Source organism: Botryllus schlosseri, chromosome 6, assembly GCF_051294905.1.
Source record: "Botryllus schlosseri isolate E-star chromosome 6, Bs_hap1, whole genome shotgun sequence".
NCBI lineage: Eukaryota > Metazoa > Chordata > Ascidiacea > Stolidobranchia > Styelidae > Botryllus > Botryllus schlosseri.
Window position 1 is genome coordinate 1,276,094 of NC_137241.1, and position 21,695 is coordinate 1,297,788.

A 21,695-nucleotide genomic window follows, 5' to 3' on the forward strand; every position below is an offset into this window, starting at 1 on the left:
CTGCTGTTGTTATTCACATTTTCGGTCTCTTCATCAGGTACTTTACGTGCGTGTGTGTGTATGTGGGGGGGGGGGCGTGCCTCATCACATCAGCCATGAACCTCATCGCACGTCACTGACAGTATGGCCGTCTGAGATGAAGTTTTGTGCGGGCTCATTTTAATCCCAAAATTGCCAATAGCTTACTGATACAAACATTTCGCTGTTTAAAGATGTTTTGTAGGGGATTGTGGAAAAAATGTTTGATGAGTAACGGAATGTTTACTAAAATCCATTTTCTCCAGTGATATACGTTACCATTTTTCCATGATAACTTCAAGATAAGTTGCTAGATCAGGGGTGTCAAATTCAGCTTGATCCGCGGGCAGGATTCAAGAGTTTTAGTCACTCGCGGGCCGGACCAGTCAAATTAATTCAATATGCTACGTCGACATCCATATCTTTGCTTTTCACTGGAATGTTTTATTGGAATATGTGGGCCCAGGACTCCATTCCAGCAACAACCTTATTCGCAAATAATGGCAAAAATACGATAATTAGCCGATTGAATACATTTATTAACTACTATAAGAGTGGCTGTAACGAGGATATGATTGAAATATTTCTATGCCCGTTTTAGTGGACAATGTCATCGGAAAACGGACATGCGTCGTTGGTCCGACCTATTCGTGGTGAATAATATGCTGGATTATTTGCGTCGAATTATTTAGTAGTAAAATCTCAACTTCTGTAAAAAATCTGCCGAATAATGAGATATCTCAGTAATGAGATATCTCTCTCAATTTACTCAGAATGGCCGGATGCAGCCCGCAGGCCGTATGTTTGACACCCTTGTTCTGGATAGAAATGACCAGAAATGACGTTGTATGTTCATTGAAAAAAAATACTTCTCAATTTTGGTGCCATATTTGTTGCGATCATACCCCAATGTGTCCTCGGAAGCGTTACGCGTTATTATTACATTCGCCATAACTTAAAATTGGGGAAATGAATTTTCGGCTATCGTTCATATCAAACCGAAGGCGCGTATTTTCAAGACACCACCACGTATTTCAAGATATGCACTTGCAGAATTTGCTTTGAAATATTAAAAGTCATCCCAATTTCAACATGAATAGTATGATCTTATTTTCAAGAAAAGTCATTTTGTTGCTCTTTATCACTAAGCCTACAGCTCTCATTTGCACAAGTCAAATGGCGATTGCATGATAATTGTGCTAAATTTGATCTAAAACTTCGTGTGGGTCCGCGGGGTCCGTGACGGTCCGGAAGGGGCCTGCGAAGGCAAAAAGGTTGAGAACCATTGATGTAGATCAGTGGTTCCCAACCTTTTTCGAACCATCGCCCCCTTTTCAAGCTTAACACCGATCATCGCCCCCCAGATTTTTTGTACCGAAAAATGGGCATAAAAACTGTAATCACCGGCGGGTTGACTGAAAAAAAAAAAAAGGTCATTTTTCTCCGCTCATAGCTCAAAATAACGTTTTTCTCTCCGCATTGCTAGGTGGATGACAAAAAAAAAAAAAAAAGTCAGCCGTTTTGACGCGTCATCGCCCCCCTATCGCCCCCTTGGCTAATTTCGCCCCCTGTCGCCCCCTTTGTCCATTTTCGCCCCCCTATCGCCCCCCTGGACCGCCAAATCGCCCACGTTGGGAACCACTGATGTAGATTATCATAAAATTGGATATTTTTATAACTTTATATTTTATGAAGTATAAGTAGTATCATAAACGCTATAGAATGGTATTCGATGTCTCTTCGCCGGCAGACAGCAGTCACTTAGACTACTTTTTTACTTCTACTTCAGCTCTCTCTACTCTCTTTGCCGGCGACAACCTTTGAGTCTCCTTTAGACTCAATTCTCTTCAGGACTTGACTCTCTCTCTCTCTCTCGAGTCAAGTCTTGTCGAGCTCTCCCTCTCCGAGTCTTGACTCTCTCTCTCGATTCAAGTCTACCTTCGCTCTTGGGCCTCTCTCTTGAGACGCCGAGACTGATTTCTTGAACTCGAGCGAACTCGGCTGACGTCAGCCGTCAGACGAATATCTTTCGATTATTGCAGCGTCGTCTGAGCGTCTAGAAAACGCCTGTCGAGACTGCAGTATCGATTTCTCGAGCTTCTGGAAACGCCTTGCTTTGCGCTCTATAACAAAACAAAAACGTTATAAAATGGCGTGTGCAAGCGCACTAACAGGACGCGAATACCAGCGAATCACATACGAGAACAGGCCAAGATCACTGGATATAATGACGCCACTCGATTGCCAGACAACCGAAGTGATAGGCGCCATTATAACACATCCTAGCCTCAGAAAATACAGGAAACACGTCGCCTCTATCTACCAAATCGGCAGAAAGACGTACAATCTAACATTCCACCAACAAGCAAAGACAGAAATGATACGCGAAGGGTTCCTGGATCAAATAAACATGGGAATAAACATAAACGGAACGATGTACTTCCAAAAGCCGAGGCCGCCTTCAGCTCAAATTAACATAAGGGCCGTACCCACGGAGGTGGAAGAAGGCGAAATAAGACACAAAATATCACAATAAAAAGCGGCACGGTACGGGAAAGTTAAGCTTATTTACCACAAGGGAACGACGTTACGCTACGGGCATAGACAAATAACAATCGAGGACTATGTACCGGGAAGACTTCCGCCTTTCATATACCTGGGGCAAGCTCCCTGCAAGGTATACCCGCCAAACAATGAAGGAAAAGAAACATGTTTCAAATGCTTGCAGAGAGGACATACTGCAAGCCAATGTCCGAACATAACAGTATGTTTTCTGTGCAAGCAAACAGGACACAGACGTAACCAGTGTCCCAACAAAATTGAAGAACAAATACTCTCAAATCAGAGAAGAATACTGAAGGTTGATGAACAAATCATACCAGCAGATATGGAAGAAGTAGACCAACCTGAAATAAACAACGAAGAACAAAGCCCAACCCCTGCGTCAAATGAGGCAGAGGTTGAGGAAACAGAAGAGGAAGAAGACAAAGATGATGAAGAAGAAATAATAGAAGACTACTTTAACTTAGAACAGCAATCACAAACACCCAGCGAACTCGATACAACAATTATACCAGGGTCAGACGACAAAAAAAACTGAAGAACTGCAAATCATCACAAGTGAAGATGAAACACAAACACGGAGAAATGAAAGCAAAAGCAGTGACAAGCCGAAACATACACTAAACAAAGACAGAACCAAACAAACATCAATACTTCGACAAAAATTCGAAATCAGTAGATTTACAGAAGATGAATTCTTTGGTACAGCACAACGCTCACCAAACAAAAAAAAATATAGATGCCCGCAGTCCAACATCGCCAACGGCAAGCAAAGCCAGACGAAAGCTGGCGAAGGCAAACCCTGGCGAAGATAAATAGAAAAGTGCCATAAATCGAAAAAGTCTCCCCTCACCCCAAGGAAAATGGATTCGGACTTGGATATCAATCATATCATTAAATGTAAATTGAATGTCTACTCAGCGGCACAAAATCAAAAGTCTTTTAAAAACAGAAAAACACACAAACATCATATGTATCCAGGAAACACATTGAGTAGACACCAAGAAAATCCAAAAATGGTCAAGCGAAAACAATCTCATATACTATTCGAACCACATAGGCAAGAAACAAAATTGGATTGACAAGACAGAAAACAAGGAACTATACTACAAAGGGACTGGAATATTCGTCAAGAGAGTCCTAGAAAACCAACACCATTTGGCACACAAAATAATTAGAGAGGACAGGGCACAACTACTAACTTTAGTAGACCAAGATACCGGAGAGGAAACAAACCTCCGCGACATGTACGGCCCACCCGATGTGAGAAAAATCCTAACAGAAATGTACCAAGAACTTATAAACGAAATAGAAAAAAAGACAAATGACGCGATCATCTGCGGGGACTTTAACATCGTCATAGAAAAAATAGATGCAAAAAACAACGCGAACTTTACCTGAACCCCAGCTGCTAAAATATGGAAATTCTTTACTGACATTTATAAAATTAGAGACATCTGGAGGTGGAGAAATCCAAGAACAAGGCTGTACACACTACACAGCCATAAAACACCAACAATCCAGGAGGGTCGATAACATCTATATCTCAGAAAGATTTCTAAGCCGAGTCAAGTCATGTGACCACAAAATAAATTTCGTCTTTGACCACATCTTCTTACAAAAGATCTATATAAGAATGAAACCAAAGCACAGCAGATGGGGCAAGGGAATCTGGAAAAACGACACCAGAGAATACAAAGATGACAGCCTACGCAAACAAATGGAACACCTACGTGAAAGATGCGTCCAAGATAAACTGGTCTTTGACGATATATACATACGGTGGGACCACTACAAAAATGGGGAGACTAATAAGAACAAACGAAAGGCACCAAAGAATCGCGGCAAACAAAGAAAAACAGGCGATACATGAGAACATCGCAAAAGCCCTGCAAAATACTAGTGGGGACCAAATTCCCTATGAAGAAGCAAAAAAAAAACTTTAAAAAATTAGAGGAAGAAAACACAAGATACCAGTGCACACTGCACAAGTTGCACGACATCGAAGAAAATGAAAAACATACTAAATACTTCTAAGATAAACTAAAGCAACGTAAAGAAAGCAAAATCCTTACAACTATAGTGAATTAGTCAGGAGTAGAAACGCGAAACAACATAGAAACTATGTGCGAAGCGAAAGACTTTTACAAAAACCTGGGGGGGAAGTCCACGCAGGAGGACTCCAAGCTCCAAGGCGACTACTTGAAAAATATAAGCGGCCTCCACACAACTGAAGAAGAACGAGCGCAGCTGGAATGCCAAATAGACGAAGCCGAAGTACGAAATGTGATCCAGAATATGGAGAACGGGAAGACACCCGGCTCAGACGGGCTGTCCAAAGAATTAGGGATGGTGTGAACCTCTGAAAGGTTCTGGTTCGTGTGAACACGAACCTTTTTTAAAGGTTCTGTGTGAACGGGAACGTGAACCTCATGACGTCACGTGACGTCATATTGCTAATTGCAACCCTGCATCTGTGAAGCGATAGACTATACGACTCGGGCCACGTAATGTTCCAATGATGCAGTACATATTGACGTTTTAAGCGTCGACAAATGTATCAACTGGGGCAATCAAATGATACAATATTCCCATGAAATCATATCTTCCGTCGCTTTGCCAACAATTTCGACGAGGACTCACAAGGGTATATAAGCATACGCCTTAACGGTCTAGGCCCGCCCGGACAATGTATACGGCGTCTGAGTATTGCTGCGTTGATATTGGGCGTAGTGTATAACGGGTTTCTACACTTGCTACCGATATTACCAGTAAACACCAGTAGCCATAATCCAAATCGCACTGATTAGGTTTTAATGATACAATCAACACATGAGGTCAAGATTAACCCCGTACTCCTGCTAGATTGTTTACGTCAGACAACGATATCAATTTCGTTGATTGGTTGAATAAACAACATTCGCGGACTGCCTACATGTGTGATTCGCTCTTGATATGTGATTGCGGGTCACCTCAAGCTCCCAGCTGAGAATCACCAAATATTCACAAACTGTGAGCTGGATATGTCGAGCAAACTTTTGTAACAAAGTATAAGTAAAATTTTTGAAAATGTCAAGGTGCATGCTCGTTTAGTGTCAAATATGCTGCCAGCGCCATGTATGGAGTAGCCCGCAGTTGAAATGCAGTAAATTTCAATCAAAGATGTTATAGTGAAGTGAAAATTGTAATATAGGAAATGGGTTCACAGTGCATAACCTACCAAGGTTCGTTTGTGAACGTGAACCTCTAAATTTCGGAGGTTCACACACAGAACGCGAACGTGAACCTCACGTTCACACCATTCCTACAAAGAATACTACGCGACTTATTGGAATATTCTAAAAAAAAGAACTGACCGAGGTTATTAATAATGAATACATGTTTGGGGGACTATGCAAAACTTGGACAACAGGAATAACAACATTACTATATAAAAAGGAGAACCAAAGAAACTGCAAAATTGGCGACCGATAAGACTTTTAAACACGGACTGCAAAATACTAACTGGAATCTTGCATATGTTCGGATTGTTCGCGAAACGCTGGTGTAACCCGTGAGAGCGACCAATCATTTAATGATCATTGTTTCATTGAACCTCGGTTGTTCTCTCTCACAAATAAATTGACCGCAAACGAAGTGATCGAAGCTTACAGCTTACGTTGTCGTAACTCTAGTTTGTTTGGTTTTGGACTATTCATGGTGTTTGTCGACTACTATGGTCATTTACACGAGGCCGATATTCTTCTTATTTTCCGTAACGTTTTATCGCTCTAATGGGCTATTTGGAAGTCTTAATATCAATTTACGGGATATGTGTATGTACCCACGAGTATGTAAGTTTGTGCCTAAATCGAAACGTGATTTCATGAAAACATTTGAGGTATTATTTGTTCTATTTTCGCGACGGTTGCGACCAAACATTCTTTTGTTGGATTGCTGTAGCTTAGATTATATTACACAGCAAGAAAAGTTGAAACTTGTTTTTGAGCGTATGTCCCCAGGTCGTGTTCCTCCCGAACCACCGAATGGGGACCGATGATACGTTCGAGAATAACATTCTGGACGTTCATAGTATTTTTTCAATTGGTGGATATTCATGTATATATCTCCGGTAGACAGAGCTTGTATACAATTGTTGAGCCAGCAAAAGATGTGCTGCTATCGGCTGAAGATTTGAGGGCAAGAGATCATTTTCCAATTTTCTATCCATCGGTACCACACCTCCCCTTATATCTCACAGGACGTTCTTCTAACATGTTAGCCGCCCAGTCGCCACCTACGGTGTGTTTGACCCGTGAATTTAATCAGTATCAACGACGATGTGAAGTAGCTAGCCTTCTGAAGGAACAAAACTTCTATAGCGTAAAGTAGGTTTATATTGCAAAATTTATTCAAATCAAAACGTCGACTGACTCTAATCAGAAACAAACTTCAATAACTGCGGTTAACCAGATATAAAATATAGAAAGAATTTTGTCGTGTGACATATCAATGACAAGTAAAAAGCTATCGAACGGCATAGGAATATAGTATTTATATTACAAAGGTACAGTTACGGTATAACAGAAACAAATTCGTCAATAAAATAGCATAATTTCAACGCAGCACTATTAAAATATTTCCAGGGTTTCTGAGGTTCGCCCCTGCTAAGAGTAAGTAGAATTTATTTTTTGTTGAGATATTGAGGTAATTATTGCCGACTATATATTGATCGAATTAGACATTCTATAATATAATACAGTTGCGACTCGTCCCGTAGACCAAGTGGCGCATTACACCATTATAATTATATGCTGTGATATAATTAACAATATTGTATTATTTATTGACGCTAAGCAATGTATAAATAGCAAAATTGTAGTATTTTCCGTGTTTCCGGATGTAAATGCATACCCGGGGCGGACATTTCTTGCCCTGGTAGCGCTCATCGATAGCTTCCAAAAATATAAATGATACGTCGGCAGGTGATAAATTTGAGTTTCCGAAGCAGACAAGAGCACCTGAGCTGTCGGATATCATCAGGAATGTCTTCAACGACACCGAATTTCTCAAAATGCAGATGGCAGATTATGAGGCTTCATGACGGCTTCTGTAATGTTTTGCTCTCCAGGTCTCTTTCTTCAGTAACGTGGCCTACATTGCGTTGATATGCTGGTGGATGAAAGTGCACAGGAACCTTCTGCAAATTCGCAGTAGCGGAAAAATATTCATGAATTCTCTGAGTTCGTGCTATAGACCTTGTTATGATACTGCGAACTTGGATATAACCATATTATTCAGATCAGTTTTCCCAACCTTTGACTTTTCACCCCATTTGAAAATGTTAAGAAACCAATGCCTCTTCTGGATTTCAGTCTTTTGAAAAATTTAAAAGATTTGGTTCAATTAATTCTTCAATTTGTATTATACCGTAACCAACCAGTAGTAATGATAATAAATCAACGCACAATAAACACGATATTACATTTTTAGTTTTGACTGGAGCAATTTTTTGCCACTTTTGCAACTTATTTATAGAGCATCCGGCAGCTGCATAAACACCAAAAAGTTATGTAGCATGGTGTTTTAATCTATTTTGAGGATTCCTATACTGCTACTTTTTGCAACTTATCTAAATTTATTTCATGCAACTTTTTGTAACATTTTCGATTTTTATGCATATTTTTGCAAGTTATTTTCGATTTTTCATGCAACCAACTTTTCATTGGAAATATTTGGCACTATAGATAATTATATCGCCTAATTATTTCACTGTCGTTAAAATTTGAGGTCCTTTCTGATTTGACGTACATTCAGGCTAGCGACCGGCGAAAATTATATTTGCACTTGGTTTATTTTTTCAGGCTATTGACTTTTTTGAAGCAGTCCACACTGAGCTTTGCTACATTGTCTTGGATACGGAGCGATTCGCGTATTGCATACCCTAATAATTTCAAGGAACTTGTCCACAAATGCAACTTTTTAGTGCACTTTGTGAAAAATAAATGCAACTGTTTACTGCGAATTTTGTGAAAAATAGATGCAACTTTCCATGGATTTGACTACAACAAAAACGTGCCCTTGTTAATGCAAATACACTTTGTGTGACGGTTGATGTTTTTTCTGCTCTGATGAAGTCTTCATTGCTGGTTTGGTGGTGGCAAGGGCGATGGTGTCATGTCCTACAGGTTGAGAGCCCCTGATTTAGGTGTATCAATAGCCAAGCATTTGCAATCAGTTGAGGTGTCATCACTCATCACCACTCTGTAGTTGTAGAATCGTGTGAGTTTATAGGCAATGTCGGATTAGGAAGGTTTGCGTTTGAACGTGTTTTTATTTAGCGTACGAATATCGAAAAGTGGACAACCAGACCTGCAAAACTTCCATCTCATTTTATACCTGTTGTACGTGGCCACTGGCCAAGGACATTGGCTTTCAATAATCGTGACATTGCACACACCTCAATCGAAAGCATTCATCTCACCTTGTTCCTTGGTAGGTGTAGGGCGAAACGTGTGTTCGGCTCTGTTCACCTTTCACGCAGACGTAGGTAGCACTTTCGGCACCCATAAACGATTGAAGCAAATATGATGATTCCAGCAACTATTAGTCCCCCAATCGAGCCGAAGCTGAAATGAGGCCGATATTGAATATTGTACCGAAAAAAGTACTTCAGGGTCACCAAACATTTTGCAATTAAGTCTCTATCACTCTCTCTTGCTCTCTTTCGCTTTTTTTCTCTCTCTTTCTAACACAAACACACATACAAACACAAACAAACGCACACAGACCCACGCACATACACACATAGGCCCTACTTCAGGCAAACAACTGGACATCTAAAATGCTTGAACAATAATGACTTTCGAAACTCGCGAATGGAGCTTGAACTAGAATAAGAAATAAAGACCGTAGAAAATCCGTAGCTAACTATAACCCAACTAACTATATTCAATGCCGAAGCAACTTTTTATTATTTCATTTATCAGAATCTGATGGCCCACGTGATCATCAGTACGAGATTGAAGTGCGCTGGGTTTCGAAACGAAAATCGAACTCCAGGATACCCAGCTGACCTAGCAAAGACTGCAAGAACATCACACAACAAAACACCGGTGTCACGATTCACGCCAAACGGCGACACGCATTTTCTAGTTGTTCAGCAGCTAAACTTTTTAAATGTGCAACTACACAGGCCGTGTTATTTTTGGCATATGCCGAAACTGCCAAAAATAACTTATTTTTGGCATTTTTCGATTTTTATTTTTGGCAGTTTAGGCATCGTCCTCTAAATAGATAGTTTCAGCCTTGAATTAGTCACAAAAACGCTTTATTTGGGCTAGATTGTCAAAAGACACCACAAAATGTGCAGCATCCACGTATAATCAGTGCCAACAAACAATAAGAAGAAGTAAAAACCTAACGATTTCATAGGTTAATAATATCAAACGAAACCACAAAATGTGCAGTATCCATCATAATCGGTGCCAATAAGCAAAAAAAGAAAAGCCTAACAAACACGCTCAACAGCTGATTGTTACAGCTGTTGAATAGACTTAAATCGTTTGCACTGTAACAGTGTTTCCAAACTCAGGTCCGCTAAGTTTCTCCTAAATTCATTTCTCGCCCAGCGAATCTGGGAAATATCGGCTTCAACAGTAGCCGTTGAGGGTTCCATGAGCAGAAAATAATTTATATTTTAATAATCAGTACTGCGGCAGCTTCTCATTGCTACCCGTTTTATCAAATTTAGCGCTCGACAAGCCGGTCAAAAATGGTCGTAAAATTGCCTTTGGACAAATGGAAAGTATGACGTAAACCAAATGCAGTAAGCCGTTCAATCTCGCTGTGCCCACACCATTTAGGACACCATGCTTTCACCCCTAATGGGTGGGCTGGACCAAGATTAAGAAACCTGCCTCTCACAAACGCTCTTCTCGCTTGTAACGCGGTCCTGTTAACACAACACCATGAACGAGATACACTATTTGCAGGCCGTGTTATTTTTGGCATAAGCCAAAAATTGCTTATTTTTGGCATTTTCAAATTTTTATTTTTGGCAGTTTTGGCATCTGGCTCCTGAAATGCCAAAAATAACACGGCCTGACTATAGAACTAGTCACTTTTCGGAGTCCGCAACTAAAACTAGAACTAGAACTACTCAAAATCTAGTAGGTGATTGACCGTCAACTAACCAGATTAATAATTTTTATACGTGTATCACAGGCACACATACGTAGAGAAACACGAAAACACAAAACACACATACACACAGACACAGCAACGATATAGAAACGAAATGAAAAGGTTATGGGAAAGAAATTCAGATCTATATACCTTATTTTAAACCTTGTCCCGCCAGTGGACGAACCTCCACCTCTACCTCGGCCACCTCGGCCTCCTCCGCGGCCTCCTCCCCGGCCTCCTTTTCCAGAGACATCTGAATTGTTGATAAAACACATTAGGGATGATGCAAACGTTCATGCTCGGAATGCTAACTTTGGTAATTCGGAGGTTCGCGTCCGCAAAAGAAGTAGCATGAGTACAATCTACACCAAGAAGGTTTGCAGTATTCCTAACATTATTCATGAAATTCCTTGAATGACAACAAATTCCTATTCCTATCACGATCGCTGCAATAAGGTGAGAGAAATGAATGGGTTTTACCAGACAACATGGATAAACAAGAGATCACCAGAAATTCTAATTATTCCCGAGAATTCTGCTCAAATACCACACAAGTTGAATTGTTAATATTGAATTATAGCTCTTTTCTGGTATTCCCGCGCGTTGTCCAGCACAGCGCCGCAAAGATAGCGCAATGATGGAGCGTCTCGGTTCCTGATGGGTCGATCGCAGACCGGATCAGACCAAAGACCTGATTAGTATCACTTATGCTACTCATGGCTTTCCCGTTTGGCGCTCAGAATTATCAGGTTGGCATGGAGGGTGGTGCAAGACTCGGAAAGCCTTAAAAGGTTATTTCTGGACGTTCCTTGTCTATAGCTGCATACGCACGTCATGCTCGCATGGTATGTATATGCGGTAGTCACAGATCGTGAGTATGTATATCACGAGTCGGTGTATATCCCGCAAAAGCATCAAGGATAAAAATATACAACGTCCCAGTCTTGGCCCTAGGATACGAGCCGATCTGACGGTACAGTAGCGGAGTAAACTAGGCCTGATATAACCACAAAATATACGTTGATCAAGTGGGGCGGAATTTTTATAGGTTCCGATAATTCTCTGAGTAACGCAACAATACTATATGTGTGAATTAATAGGCATTTAGGCTCAAAACCTGGAATCTATTAAAATTTACTATCTACCGAGTTACATCAGCCCGAATTAGACAACGGAATATTTGTGAAAAGTTACTTTGAAGTCGAGTGAACCAAACCTGAATTTTTCCGATGGGTGATCGATATATAATCCCATTGATGAATGACTGCTATGATCTTACCTGACACGTAGCTTGCGATGAGAATGAGCACCAGTGTTACCGCTATCGTGCTTGATTTATTTCGTCGATTTACCATGTTTTACGACTGAGCTATGCGAATAGTAGGGCCTGCTATATTCTGTGATAGGAAATTAAACTATTTGACTTTTCGTGCCTCGGGAATGAATGATTTAAACTCCAACTGATTTAGTTGCTCTTACTTCGAGAAAACGAAATGATCTATGGAAAGGGACACTGACGACGCCTCCAACTATCATTTATATAAGTGATATACTCGACCGATGGCGATACATCGCGTAACTCCAAGTCAATCGTGACCTCCCAAAACATAATAGTATTACACCTATTACACACAAATTTGTGAACGAGTGTCACGTAAAATCCCAGTTCAATCAACTGCAGCTTGGTTTAAGCATCGCATTGTCAGTCTGACATGATTATATATCTTCCACGCGTCGAGAACAGAGTTGTATGTAAGGGGAAGTCTCGAACAAGGAATAGTGACGTATTCGCATTATAGGTATATAATGATGCGTCAAATGACCGCGTAGATATATTTACCCTGTGGTTTCAAATCAATCATATATCGAGTCGCGGCAGGAGAATTTACTCTTAAGAGTACAAAATAATATTCGGCACTTCTATTATTTTTATCCTCCCAAAACACACAATGTACAATGCGTTACACAAGTCACGATGCGATGTATTGAACATATAGGAATATGTTAAAACGACCAATTTCCATCTCTCAATTTTGCATCCACTTCGCCATATTGGCCTAATGCTAAGTGTAGCAATATTTATTCGATCTTGATAATATACATTTTTAGGCACTTTTCATTAGATTGGCATTCGTTTTCTCCTGGGCTCTACGTCGTAAACCGACATAGGGGAGGAGCCCTGATAAAATTCTGGAAATTCGAAAAGTATTGCCGATATTCAACCGGGGTCTCTCTCGTCGATGGCTTCTGATTCACCGAACATGCAAACAAAATTATTTGCTTCTGGTTGTTATAAATTGTTATAAAACATTACATCAGTCGCCTATTATAAGACTTGGCACTATCATTTGAGTCGGGTGGCGAGATTACAGGAATTATAGTTTCGATACTATGATCTCACCGTTAAATCGGCCAGAGAATTTACTCTTAAGAGTAGGGGAAACCGGGGACAATTGTAACACTTTTTGGATTTTCCAACATTACGTATTGTTCTCATGGAAATTTCAGTTTCAAAGTTTTATATAAAGAAGCCTACAACTCGATAGTTTATATAGAAACTAAAATGAAACTCAATCAACACTCAATCATGGAAATTTTGGGTCGCGAAAATTGCCGCTCAAATGTTACAATCGCCCTGTACCCAGGGGCAATAGTACCACTCATGCGGGGCAATTATAACAGTGTTATTTATAAGTGAAAACAAACAAAATGAACAACGAAAACGGGACCACAACTTGTATTATTGCATCAAACTAAAGAAATAGAAGTTTGAACGCTTCCAGGCTACATCCCATAGCATTTTGGCATTTAAATACAATATCACCCTTCGTGCCTTCTTCATGAGCTCAAAGTGTACAAGAACCACATTCATTCCATCATCTCCCTACACATTTTAGGCATCTTCTACCAAGGTGCTGTTGCTCAGCGTGCACAGTGGGTTGGGCATTGGGTCACGTGCAAAGGTGCGAAACTGACCTGGCTAAAATATTTTGGTTGAATGCGCCGATGATAGTGTAGCAAAACGAGGACACAACATTTTGTGGAGTCAAAGCTAATGGCATTCTTCTGTTCTGTACGAAATTAATAGTAATTGTTCACAACAAATGACAAAATGTAATTGGGCCATGCCCAAAGGTAGAGGATGAGGATTCAGTTCTTAAGTGACCATTGAAGGTCGACACACCAAAAGTCGATCAACATGAGAAAGGGTGGTAGAATCACAGAAATAACCGAATCGTAAGATTCACGTCACCACTGCTATATGGCCATTCCAACAGATGATCATGTTACAATTGGTATGGCAAGGTGTTATCTGTTCTGGTATTGAACTTCTGGCTGTTTCAAGATTCATCTGCAGTAGATAAATGGTTATACCAACATATGAACAAAAATATTCAGCATTGACAACATGTTGTAACGGGGCAAAAGTAACAGAGTGTTACGTTTGCCCCTGACACGCTCGATCATGATTAGTGTCTCAGTATGGTACCTTTCCGGCGATGCAAGTCCTAGTTTTTCCATCATCAAGGTAGACTGTGGTAACATTGTTCCAGCTACATATATTACGTTGTAACCACTTGAGTTATTATTCGTCTGAACAAATTATTCCAGATCAGAAAATATTTACTCAGGTGTCCAAAATTTCGTTTTTTTCAAATTATTTCGGAGTGTCGCGTCGTATCTGAACGTAACTTCAGATATGTTAGGAGAGATAACTACCACATGCGCAAGCAAAATATCAAGGCGATTTATCCACCTACTCGCGGTAAGGTCGATTGTTACATTTGCCCCTAGTTACATTTGTCCCCGGTCTCCCCTACACAATAATATTCGGCACTTCTATTATTTTTATCCTCCCAAAACACACAAAGTACAATGCGTTACACAAGACACGATGCGATGTAATGAACATATAGGAATATGTTAAAACGACCTATTTCCATCTCTCAATTTTGCATCCACTTCGCCATATTGGCCTAATGCTAAGTGTAGCAATATATATTCGATCTTGATAATATGCATTTTTAGGCACTTTTCATTAGATTGGCATTCGTTTTCTCCTGGGCTCTTCTTTTATAAATACGTCGTAATCCGACATAGGGGAGGAGCCCTGATAAAATTCTGGAAATTCGAAAAGTATTGCCCATATTCAACCGGGGTCTCTCTCGTCGATGGCTTCTGATTCACCAAACATGCAAACAAAATTATTTGCTTCTGGTTGTTATGAATTGTTGTCAAACATTACATCAGTCGCCTATTATAAGACTTGGCATTATCATTTGAGTCGGGTGGTGAGATTACAGGAATTATAGTTTCTCTCACCGTTAAATCCTTGAAATCTCATTCGATCGTATCAAAGCTTCTAAACATGTGTCAAACATATTTCGTGGTATTCACGGTATTTTACGACTGCAATGATCATTTAAGCAAGACAGATATTCCTAATTTTGATTCTCTGAAGCTGCCAACCTGTAGCACGGCCTACACAATGTGCGCGGATTAGATGACAAGGAGGCATTCTGGAGTCGAAATTGGTCGGAATCAAAACCGCTACCACAAGGCTGCCTCGGCAAATCCATGGCATTGTCGCAAATAACAATTATTCTTCATTATGTGTATAACCCGCAATATTCTTGCGGCGGGATAAATTGTATATATTTATGCTTAAATGTGATTGGTTTTGCTGAAACTCCGCTATATCTAAAATGCGTGCATACCAGTAGTTCTTAACTAGGGAAGGTAGGGGCCTGTGAAATAGGGGTAAGATATGCGAAAATTAATGACTTGGCGGGCCGGATTGCTGAATCGATACATTATTCGAAAATTTATCCACATGTACATTGCAAAAATCGTATTTAATAAATGTATTTTAACGACAGCAATGTCACTTTAAATCCATTTCACGCCAGTGTGGATTTGAGAACGGCATCGTCGTTTACAGTCGCTGCCATGTCTGCTTCTCGCTGATCAGTCAAGACACGGTGTGATCAAAGTGTGCTATATGGTGTGGACATAAGCAAATCTCACGGCCCTGTGAAATCGGGTATACGTCACACTTCCCATTTGGTCCAAGGCAATTTGACGGTAATTTTTGCCGGCTAGCCGAGCATTAAATTTGACAAAATTGGTATTAATCGAAAGCTATACCGTGGTACTGATTGCGAAAATATAAATTGTATCCTGCTCGTGGTCCTGGAACCCCCCAAAACCAGCCTAGAATGTTGCATTGTAACGAAGTTTGGTAATGTGACGCAATTATGCCTTTTTGGAGCAGGTGAGAAGCAGCGTAAACCGCAAGCGTATTGGCCATTATTGCGCAGCCGATTGAGCATTCACACTCTCACTCTCGTGTGCACTTGATCCTGAGCTGCTCAGACGGCATATGGTTGCGTCACAATACAAATATCCGTTACAATGCCACATTCGACGCTGATTTTAAGGGTTCCAGAACCACGAGCAGAGAAAATTCATATTTTAGAAATCAGTACGACGGTAACTTTGGATTTATACTCATTTTATCAAATTTGATACTCGAATCGACTTCACATAAACGTTTCAGTCACAACGATGGATGCCTGGTCATCAAAAAATGATAAATCATTGTGTTCAACGATGACCTTGATAATTAACTACGCCAGCGCAGTTCACGATGAATTTCGGGCAAGCAATGGGGAATACTGAATAGTTGAATACGGCTCTTCAATTTGTATCGTAAAGGCTAGGAATAACTGTAGCGTTTGGCCAATAAAATTACGTCGAGATTACCGAGCTGAAATCTTCCTTTAATTCTCATCGGCACTTGAAGGAACTGCTTCGCACTGCTTAGACGTCTTAGCAGCCTGATTTCAAACACCTTACGGCCCAGGTGGAGACGCATCGTATCACCACAAGATAATAAACTTCATTCGATAGCCTACATTCCTTGTGAAGTCATAAATTCGTATTTTTGAATTGTTGTGATGTGGCAGCTAAGATTTTTTATATGCGGATCGCGCATGAAGCAGGTTTTGTTTGTTTGTTTTGGGGGTATTCATGGTGTTTGTCGACTACTATGGTCATTCACACCAGGCCGATATTCTTCTTATTTTCCGTAACTGCCGACTTATAGCACGGCCCACCTCTAGGCTTTTATAAGACACCGCTGACGCGGATGAGGTGGCGAGGAGGAGCCTAGGTAAACCTCCAACACTTAAATATCGGAATTCCGAAGTCGACCTCGGTCGGACTCGAACCCGCACCCATTGGTGTTGCAGCCGCGGGTTATATCACTGCGCTATCTCGCCACTCTGCATGAAGCGCAGGTCTGCCCACCCGTGCATGTTATAGGGCGGGGTGGCCAACCTTTTCGGCCAAAGGGCCACATGAGATTTAAGAACCATTGTGCGGGCCACTTGAATGTTGTTGACCTTTTTGAGTCGTCCGATGGGAGCGAACCGAATTAGGTAACGTTGCAAACAAGACTTACGCTTTAGAATTGATACTGTTATGTCATGAAAACTTTTTGTGCAACTGCGCATTCACGTCGTCATCGCGCGATGCGCAATATTTTATTTGTAAGGTGATGAATGAATTAGATCAACAAATATGTTAGGCCTACTTGCATATATTGGGGGTCGCCTCTATATACCACTGGGCACATTTGGCAAGGACAGGATTATTCGGCGCTTAAACATAGCTGTTATGTTCGTGCATTTTACGTTGGCATCGTTTGTCTAGGATTAGTAATTACCGCCAATCATTATTTCCTCGTGTGTCGTGCTTTGTATTTATACCCTGTGTTCTGTTCTCTCGTGGTCTTTCATTTAACTGAACTCTGGATCGTGTCGCCTGTCTTAAAGTTATTCTGCTGTACAATATACTGATTTCTTATTGCAACCTCGTCGCATTGAGTTATTGTTCAAACAAGATCTAGAACATAACAATTGGTGTCAGAAGTCGGATTCAAAGTTATTTCTGTGACGAAGAGAGATCATGGAAGCAAGTATATTGAAGCTTCTAGAGAAGCAGCAGGAAATGATGGCGAAGCAACAAAGGCAGCATGAAGAAACCATGGCAAAACAACAGGCACAGCTGGAGCAGCATGATGCTCAGCACAAAGAAGATTTGAAGCAACAAGCGAAGCAGCAAGAGATGCTGGTGCAACAACAAGCAAAGCATGACGAAGCAATGGCAAAAGTCATGACAGAGATGGCGCAGTTATCACAGAGGTCGGGTCCCGGTGCTTCAACATCTGAAGCTACCGCTCCCAAGTTTGATTCGTTTGTAAAATCAAACGAGAAGTGGGACCAATATCTGCAACGATTCAACCATCACCTTGCAATTTACGGCATTTCCAACATGGAGAAAAAAAGAGCGTGTCTACTCTCATGGGTTGGACCTGAAACGTACTCGCTTCTACGTAATTTGTTTGGTGCTGCTGATGTCAGTGCGCAAACTTTCGACGCGCTGACTGAGAAGTTGTCTACACACTTCAAGGATTCAATTCATGTGCAAGCAGCCAGGTACGAATTTTACAATTGCAAAATGCAGCCGGGACAATCATACGCCGATTGGATCGCTACTCTACGCGGAATCTCCAAGGATTGCAATTTCATATGCTCAAGAGATGGCTGTGATCAGAGCTACGTTGATGAGCTAATGCGCGATCTCATCATTAAAGAAACGCCGCACGCGGATGTGAGACGGCATTGTCTAACACAAACCAATCCATCCCTTGACGACGTTCTCAAAGTAGCCGCAACCCACGTGAGAACGCTGGAAACCGATAGGGTTATCCAGGGCGAGAGAAGCAGTAAAGACACTTCTATCGTCAACAAGATGACGAGAAGTTATCAAAAGGGGAAAAAACCTTCCAAATCCAACCAAGGCAACTTCCCGGAAAAACTGAAATCCTGCAGCCGCTGTTTCATCGATCACCAGAGAAAAGACTGTCAATATCGACATTCAGTATGTCAGAAATGTGGTCGTAAAGGTCATATCAAACCTGTGTGCATGTCTACCAAACCTAGTATCACGCAACAGGTCACATCCGTCAATTTCTGCTCAGTGCCACTCCTCTCCTTCGACATCGATCAACTATATCGACGCGTGGGAAACCAGCTCTGGATCAACTCCAGCATCGACGGCATTCCGTTGGCGACACAGTGGGACACTGGTGCACCCTCCGCCATGGTGGGATTGACTGGGTACAAAACTTTGGGCTCTCCGAAACTCTCAGCATACCATTGCTCTTTCGTAGCATACGGCGACAAGCCACTGAAAGTGAAAGGTATTTGCACTGTAACCGTGCAGGTGGGTTCGGAAGTTCGAGTAGGCTTAAAATTGGTGGTTCTCGACGAACACCGTGGGCAAAACATTTTTGGTCTCGATTGGAGCGATGCTTTCTCCATGACCGCTAAGGGAACTTCTGCTTTGGATGCAATTTCCTCGCAGATGGTCGAATCACAATCATGTAATACTATTGACATTTCTGATTCGAACGACAAATTGGTCTTATTAGGACGATGCACCAAGACAAAGGTGACAATTCACTTGAAACCTAATGCCAAGCCCGTATTTAACAAGCCACGTCCTTTGCCTTTCGCAAGGCAAATCGCTGTTCAAACCGAATTGGATAGATTAGTCAATCAAGGTATCCTCGAACCAATCAATTACAGTGATTGGGCAGCACCAATTGTTGCCGTCACTAAATCAAATGGATCAGTACGCATTTGTGGTGACTTCAAAGCATTGAATCAACAAATTCAGATAGATCAACATCCCCTGCCCTCCTTGGATGAAATCCTTCTCAAGTTACAGGGTGGTTGTATATTCACGAAAATTGATCTTGCCGATGCTTATTTTCAGCTAGAATTAGATGATGATGCGAAGAATTTGTGTGTCATCAACACGCAATTCGGTCTATTCCGTTATCGCCGCATGTGTTTCGGAGTCGCATCTAGTCCCGCAAATTTTCAACGTTGTATTGATGCCATGATCGCCGGCTTACCCGGTGTTGCTAGTTTTATCGATGACATAATCGTTACTGGCATTGATGAACGCGATCATTTTCGCAACTTATCGCTACTCTTTGAGCGCCTCACCGAATACGGTTTCACCGTCAACTTCGCTAAATGTGAGTTTTTCAAAAGTAGTATCGAGTACCTTGGTCATATAATTGACAAGGACGGCAAACGCCCGTCTCACAAATCCGTTGAAGCAATCAAACAGTTGCCTAAACCTCAGGATGTTCGCCAGCTACAGGCATTCCTGGGCAAAGTCAATTATTATCGCGCGTTTATTCCTAATTTCACGAATAAAGCCGCTGCCTTGTACCGTCTTCTTCAAAAAGACGCGAAATTCATTTGGAATACGGACTGTGACGCAGCTTTTCGCATTCTCAAAAACGACGTAATCGACGCTACGCAGTTAGCTCATTATGATGTAAACAAGCAGCTCATTTTGTCAACTGATGCTTCTCAATTCGGAATCGGCGCTGTCCTCTCAATCGAGCACAATGGCGAAGAGAGACCCATCGCGCACGCATCGAAAACACTTTCCGATTCGCAAAAATCCTACTCTCAAATCGAGAAGGAAGCTCTGTCAATCATTTACGGAGTCACTAAATTTCGTCAATTCTTGTATGGTAGAAAATTTACGCTCGTGACGGACCACAAACCGCTTTTAGCTATTTTCTCGCCGGACAAGAAAATCCCCGTGATTACAGCGCAACGCTTACAGCGATGGGCACTAACGCTCATGGCTTACCAATACGATATTCGCTATAAACCGACTAATCAGCACGGAAACGCCGACGGTTTATCTCGCCTACCAAAGGGTCCAGACCCCGAGTTTGACGAACTGGAAACTCGTGAAAACGCGGAGATCGTTCACGCTATTAATATGGCATTCGATGGCTTACCGTTAACTCGCAATGAAATTCGCGACGCGACGCTGAAGGACAAAACCATGAAATTAGTAAAATTATCTGTCACTCATGGTAATTGGAATCCAAAGATGCACATTGATGATTTTTCTTGGTTTTCGACTCGCAAACATTCGCTTTCTCTGCACGAAGATATAGTCATGCTCAATATTGATGGTTTTCAGCGCGTAGTAATTCCGCAGTCACTTCGCTCGCGAGTCTTATCATTGTTGCACGAAGGACATTGGGGTATCGCGAAAATGAAGCAGATGGCTCGACGTTACATCGCATGGCCTTCCATTAATCGCGACATTGAAAATCTCGTTAAGAGTTGCGACGCTTGCCGTAAGGTAATGAAAGCGCCTGATCGTCAGTATCGCGAATGGCCCAAAACTTCCGAAAGCTTTGATCGAATTCACTTGGATTTCGCAGGTCCAATAAACAACAAAATGTTTCTTGTCATCGTCGATGCGCATTCGAAATATCCTTTCGTTAAAGTAATGAATGTCGGTTCTACCACAACCTTGTGTGTGGTCAACGCTTTGAGGGAAGTCTTCTCTATCGAAGGCTTGCCCATAACAATTGTCACGGATGGCGGGCCGCAATTCACATCGAATGAATTCGATACGTTTTGTTCTAATTTGGCAATCAGCCATATCGTATCACCGTCTTTTCACCCTGCCTCTAACGGGGAAGCGGAGCGTTTCGTCCAGACTCTAAAAGCTGGATTGATAAAAAATTGCGACGGGGGAAAAGATCTCAACTTCGCGCTCCAAACACTTCTCGCTACGTACCGATGTGCACCGCACCCGGGCATAGACTGGAAAACGCCTGCCGAGATTTTACATGGTCGACAGCCGCGCAATTTGTTAAGTCTGTGCTCGCCCTTCGACAAATCAAAACCCGTTACGCCTGGACAATCAGTCACTCATTTTGAGATTGGTTCCTCGGTTTACGCTCGCAGTTACCGAAGCGGACCAAAGTGGGTTGCTGGCGTGGTGACGGAAATACTGGGGCGTGTTGTGTACATTATAAAAACAGATCA

The 21,695-nt window shown here is 41.6% G+C and overlaps 1 long non-coding RNA gene across 1 annotated transcript; it reads right to left on the bottom strand.

The window, feature by feature from the left end:
• Positions 1-6,948: 6,948 nt before the first annotated feature.
• On the bottom strand, positions 6,949-12,444 carry LOC145440606 (uncharacterized). Its single transcript, XR_013915576.1, has 4 exons — positions 12,026-12,444; positions 10,897-10,999; positions 9,044-9,188; positions 6,949-7,759 (listed from the first exon to the last, which is right to left on the bottom strand). It is a non-coding gene; the product is annotated as an uncharacterized LOC145440606 (long non-coding RNA).
• Between the last annotated feature and the right edge of the window lie 9,251 nt (positions 12,445-21,695).